At 38.7% G+C, this 6,434-nt stretch overlaps 1 long non-coding RNA gene across 1 annotated transcript; it reads left to right on the top strand.

Annotated features, from left to right (window-relative positions):
* Positions 1-2,695: 2,695 nt before the first annotated feature.
* Positions 2,696-6,193, top strand: LOC144060039 (uncharacterized). The gene is made up of 3 exons (XR_013295835.1): positions 2,696-2,800; positions 5,362-5,542; positions 5,667-6,193. It is a non-coding gene; the product is annotated as an uncharacterized LOC144060039 (long non-coding RNA).
* The last annotated feature ends 241 nt before the right edge of the window (positions 6,194-6,434 follow it).

Genomic DNA, 6,434 nt, shown 5'->3' with positions numbered 1-6,434 from the left:
GAGTTTGACCCCACTTCACTTAACACAATTGATTTTTTTTTTACACAACACTGCAGTACAGATGAGTGCAATAGCAGTGAATTGACCTCTAATTAGCATCAATTTTAGACCATTAATGTTCTAACCTTCTTGGTTAAAGCATCTATTTGACAGAGGCTTTATTTGTAAAACTGCATGTGTAAGTGGGGAACTAAATAGCGATGTCCATGGATTGGTCGTTGGAGATTTGTAACTTTTCCGAACACAATGGGAAGATAATGTGTAACTGTCTCACGTTAGCATTCCCTATTAGCTTTTTCTGGAGAACTCAGTATTGCTCATTCGGTAATTTTACCGATTTGACATGTCATCATCATTGCTCTCTCTTTTTTATTTTTTATTATTTTTTATTTTTTTTGTATGTGGGTGAGTATGTGTATGTGCGTGTATGCGTGCGTGTGAGTGTGTGTGTATTCATTAGTTCACCTAAAACCTATTAAAAAATCCCATACCGTTCACCTAAACCGAATACTTCAGAATCCAGCTAGAGTCGTGAGGTGGTCAGGAGACCCGAGGAAGGATCAAAGAAAGAAAGGAAAGTGAAATCCAGCACCGACCAGACACCACCCACCGGGCCACCAACCAGAGTCCTTCACCAACCCCAGAAACATCTAAATTCCAACAAATCAGGGAGACCTCAAGAGACCAAAGGAGAGAGAAAAAAAAAAGCATTCCCTATTAAAATGTCCTCATCAATAAGGCGATGCAGTTACAGGTTGGACATTTGGAAAGAAGGACAGAAGCACGCTGGCTGTTTGTAAGACCAAAATCAAATCAATGTGGTGTTTATGCCCTGCATGTGCCTGTATGCACTCCCTACAAAATGTGGACCTGATTAGGTAACTTTTGATATTGGAAGTGTATTACATTCTGGGGCTTGTAGGATGTGGGAAACAAGAGTTGTGAAGAGGGTGGTATTCTAAGTGGGTTTTGTTTTACTTTTAAACAAGTGGGCATGATTTTGGGAGCAGGGCAGGGCGCAACGAAAGTACACACGCACGCAAGCCAGTCCGATTTCTCCTTGCAATAATGCCATCTCATCACAGAATTTCTCTACCCATGACAAGGCTTACCTGGAAGAAGAGCAACATCCAGACAACACAGATTAGCATAATTTGGCTTCTTAGTTTGAAAGTCAAATCTGGATTTTTCACTTGATACACCTCTGCCCCTAGTTGCCATGATAATGCAAAATGGTATTCACATTGACACACCCCACGATAGATGGGTACACAGTGGGTAATTTCCATGCGTCAGAACCGCGCTGCCAAAAAAACAACCGATTTTAACAGAGCTTTCAAAACAAGACATGGGAATAGTTTTACTTTGTAGCTCAATGACAAAATATGTCTTCTTTAAATATGGTATCAAAATGGTGCCTAAATCACGTATATACCTTACATAGCTGTATGCACTCCCTGTAACTCCCAGTGAGATGATAACATGTTCCCTTTCCGTTTATAAAACGACCCTGTTCTCCACAGTAACCTGTCCATCTGTCGACTTTCGTACAAATCTTTGCAGCTTCCCGCTGTTGTAAAATTTTAAGCAGTAAATGTAAACGGATCATTCTGTAATCAGACAGAAAGTCAATTTTTATTCCAGATAAATCACCCCTGACCTCCATCACCACAGCCCACCGACCTTTATCTTTACACCTTCATAAATTGTTTTGAGTTGACATCGTAAGTCAAATCTGCATGTCAAGTTGGCCATTGATTTCCTTTATAATATATGGGTTAATATTTAAAGATCCATTTTGGATTCAATCTGCCTGATGCTGGCCTTTACCTGCCAATCGCTAAACAAGCTACATAGAGAATGACAGAGAATCCTAGAACTACCTACTTCCTCCGCACAGGTGATCATCTTCAGTCGACAGCAAATGGTAACATTAGTTTTTAATGGTATTATTTGTACGTAAAAAAATTATAAAATTATCAGATTATTTATGGACAAAAAAAAAGCCCAAATTTACCATGTCAATAAATGCAAAAATTACAGTTCATAAAACTCCTTTTTACATATAAAAATATAAAATTAAGTAATTGTCCAACTGAAAAGTATTTTCCTATGTGTTTAATTAATCTGTTTGTATGCATTATATCTTAATACATTAATGGTCGGTTTCATTCTACATAGGGAATCTAAAAAAAGTTGTTTTTTTTAAATGAAAATTAGATGCATAAAATTATTTCTCCTAATTATTTAACATTAAATGAACGTTGAAACGTAGAACTGGACTTGTTAACTATGACTGTTTTTACTGTATATAGCCATTATATTGACTATTTCAAATTTGTGTTGTGTTGCACAAGGCACCCGTGCCAATTCTGTCACGGTGGGGTTGGAGGACTCAAATGCAGGGAGGCAGGAGAACCACGGCAGGGATGGATGTATTACTGAAAACGCTTTATTTAACAAAAACACTACCAGGGGTAATGGGTGAACAACACCAACAAAGATCTTAAAAGACCAAAATTCCAAGTAACAACAAAACACCAGTGGTGACAGCGACAATGATCCAACCCAGACAGAGGGAAGACAGGAGACTATATACACACACACTAACGACACAACAAGACACACCTGGAGGAAGACACAAGTGGCTGAGGGCACGGATTGGTTGACACGAGGAAGGGCAGGATTACCATCAACAAGACCAAGGGAGACACACAACCAAAAACAGAAACCAAACATGACAAATACTGGACTTCAACATCAAAAATGGTCCGGCTGGATCACATTTAAATAGTGACAGGTATCAACACATTTCAACCACTTCTCAGTTCTCTGTTCAAAGTGTTATTTTTCTGAAGACTATCCTAATATTTTTAATTAATACAAATAATTTAAAGTTTTGTCACTTTTTATCCCACTACTTTTACTGATGTTTTACATTTTTGCCGTGGTATTGTTTAAATACTGGTGTCAAGGTACTTTATGCAGGTATCAACATCAGAATTTTGGTCACAACACTGTTTCAAATAATTAATCTCACTGGCAAACGCTGTTTTATATCCAAATAAAAAGAAAATCGACCAGCAACGGAAACTGTATGCATATTTTCCTCTTCCACTAACTTGCTTCCAAGGCCTTTTCAGATCAAGATTGCAACATGAAGGCTATACAGAATCACATCACAAAGAGTTGGAATCCTTCATGCATAAAAATGGACATCACCATCCTCATCTTTTATCAGCTATTATAGGTAACAAAAGAAGGCTTTGAGGGAAAAAGAACAAAATCGGACACTCAGGTGACCAATAACCATCGAGTGTGGTCACATAAAGCAGCGAACTGACTGGAGATGATATAATTAATAGATATAATTAATATTCCAAAAGGACGCTCAGTTGAGCAATTAGGAGCTGAAACTCAAGTGGACTCCGTTAATGAAAAGTCACTTCCCGCACTGATGAAAGATTGATTGTCTGTCCAAGCACCTTATTCCACTATTTTCCTTGCTTTGCCCTTTGCAATGTTTCCCTGCTGAAGAAGAAGAAGAAACAAACAAAACAAAAAAAAACAGCATCAGCTGGGAAAACCGCACGTCCTTGTTAAGATTTCGTCACGGGCCAGAAAAAGAGCGTCTGGACCTTGAGTCGAGGGAAAGAGGCGGAAGGGAGTGGGAGCAGTGAAAAATGCCCCGTGCCACGGGACACTCAATCCTGCCTCGTTTATCTTGACATATTAAAGCAGCCACCCCAGGGGGGGCGTAAATACCGCGGCCGTGTCCCGGGCAAACATGGCTGACGCCTGACGCATCCACAGGGGGAGTCATTTTACTAGAGGACAGACGACCTGCCGCCATGTTGGGCAAAACCAGACTTGGGGAACATTTACATGACAAGAACACGGCAAAAACATGGTTAAAAAAAGGACAATAATACGAAAACTTCTCTCTTGGTGCGTTTGTGTTTGTGAATTTTCATCTGTCAAAGAATGACTTCATAGTCAACGCTCTACACCTTGGACGTGACAATTCCCCACACAGCGAAATAACAATATAAATGATTGAGGGTTATATTGTGTGATACACATGTTTATTTTGCACTATGATAAATATCACATAGCCAACTGCTATAATATTTAAAAAAAAAAATGCTGACAATTTACCACAACGATGTTATATTGTTACGAGAACAGCAAAACAATGTCACTTTAAAAAAACTGAAAAAGAAAAAAAGTGTGAATATTATCAGAATAAAGTTATATTATTTTGTGGGAGGAAATAAAGTTTTAGTTTATTTATTTATTTATTAGTTTTTTAGTTAGTTTTAGTTTTTCATACAGGCTATTTCTCAAGTGTGAAATGTTTTTTTTTAAATGTGTGATAAAAACTCAAAACAAATACAAAAACCAAACAAAATACTACTTTAGAAAATGTATTAACTCACAAACATATAAAGACCTACTCACAAATCAAATGCAGAAACAAAAGACGACAACATTGTCAAAATGCGGGGGAGGAAAATTAACAGTTAATCAATGTACTAATTGTTCATTTGGGATATATATATATATATATATATGACCGGCTTTGGCAAAAGGGTCCTTAGGTGCCCAAAAAATCAAAATTGAGATATTGCTCTAATTGAATTCTGCACTTAATTCCCTTTAAAATTATATATAGGTTCTGAAGGTTCTGTGATTGTTCCTCAACTGTTGAGTTTTTCTTTTTGTTTAGTTTTTTTTAAATATTTTACTCTATTCCAAGTATAATGTTAACTTTGTATAGATTGGGACCGACTATAGTCTTTTTCAGAGTAAAAATTACTTAACAAAATGTACTTTGCGGGCATTGCAGGCCAATGGATGCCAGTATCAAACTTGTTCTCGAGGGCCAAAGTCCTGCAGGTTTTGGATGTTTCTCTTCTCGAACACACCTCAAGCGCATCACAAAGCTCTGCATAAGCCTGATAACGATCATGTTCGTTAAAGCAGGAAAACATCAAAAACCTGCAGGACTCCGGCCCTCAAGGACTGAGTTTGGACACCCATGCTGTAAGGAAACGTGTATCACCTGGTTCTTCTCCAAAACTGGATTTGTTTACTATTGGGTGTCATACATAAGAATATAAAATATAATGCAAATTATGCATGTAAATCTGTCTCCACTGGTCCAAGTACTGTAGTTGCAACCACTGAGCACGTTACAGGAGGTTGTATTAGTTTTTTTTGTTTTTTTTTTATCTGGAGTAGTTTCTGTTATAAGGCATAATAAAAATGTTTTCTCAATCTTAGTTTCAGTTTTTTTTTTTTTGCGAACTATAATAACCTTGGCATCAACAAACTTTTGTGTTCACACTTGTACAACAGGACTGCATGCTGCTCATGTTGACCCTGGGGGCTTCCATGCTGGTGACCAATAGTCTACAGTAGCAGACCTAGGATTTTTGGGGGTAGTTTTCGAACAATCATCCATCCATACAGGTCATGAGTCAATCAGGATGATTATTAATGGGGCAGTGAGTGACTACCAGTGATGGCAGAATGACAGGTAAGACTCATCAATTTAGCTGTAAAGCAAACGCAAATTGCTTTGAAAGCCACAGACAGGAAGCTTTGATTCTGCACCTTCGTTTGCCCTCCAAAAGTGTTTAAGCCTCGGTGATTTGTGACAGATGCGGTTACGGTGCGAATGTCTGCCGGAGTGAGATTGAAGTTGGTCCCTGCGAGGTGGCGACATATTGCTGGGCGGGGAATGCAGACTGGTGTCACGCTCTGCGCCAACTGTTCGCTAAGTCAGGACAATGTTTGCCCTTTGCTGGTACATCATCATCATTTCTCCCAACATCTGCTGTTGAGTCACAGGCGCAGTTAGACTGAAAAAAAGATACAGGTACAGTATTTGACAGCATAGACGAGTTTCTACATATTAGTGAATTTAAAAAAAAAACTTTATAGTCTTCCTTCTGAGGACACAAAGACGGTCCCAGGAAGGTAAATCAAGACTTTTTAGTGAGACGGAATGCAGGTTAGTTGAGGTCTCCCAGAAAGTTTTGTGATGCCTTCAGAACTCCTATTAAGTATTCTGCATCCCCTCGACTTCCATGTCCTGGTGGGCCTATTAAGGATTACTTGAACAAGTTTTAGCACCTCACTTCGCCTTCACCTCCCACTCGGCAAGAGCATTACTGCTGTGGTGACACATCCCTGACAACACTACCAAGACAACCTGCACTTTTATTTTTTTGTCTTTCCCCGTGGTAGAAAAATAGAAACGTTCAAAGATTTGGAGCGAGCAAAAGCTCTTTCTAATGAGTTTCCGATATCTGGGTTTGTCTGAAAACTTTTTACGTGGTAAGCACCATCATAGGTTGGGGACCTCAAGGAAACACTCACTGTGACAGGAAGGACAAAAATATCCGAGAAAAACCTGTTGGGTACAC

This window comes from Vanacampus margaritifer, chromosome 11 (genome assembly GCF_051991255.1).
Source record: "Vanacampus margaritifer isolate UIUO_Vmar chromosome 11, RoL_Vmar_1.0, whole genome shotgun sequence".
In the NCBI taxonomy this organism is placed as follows: domain Eukaryota; kingdom Metazoa; phylum Chordata; class Actinopteri; order Syngnathiformes; family Syngnathidae; genus Vanacampus; species Vanacampus margaritifer.
Note: the sequence above shows the minus strand (reverse complement) of the source record. Positions and strands in the feature narration are given on the sequence as shown.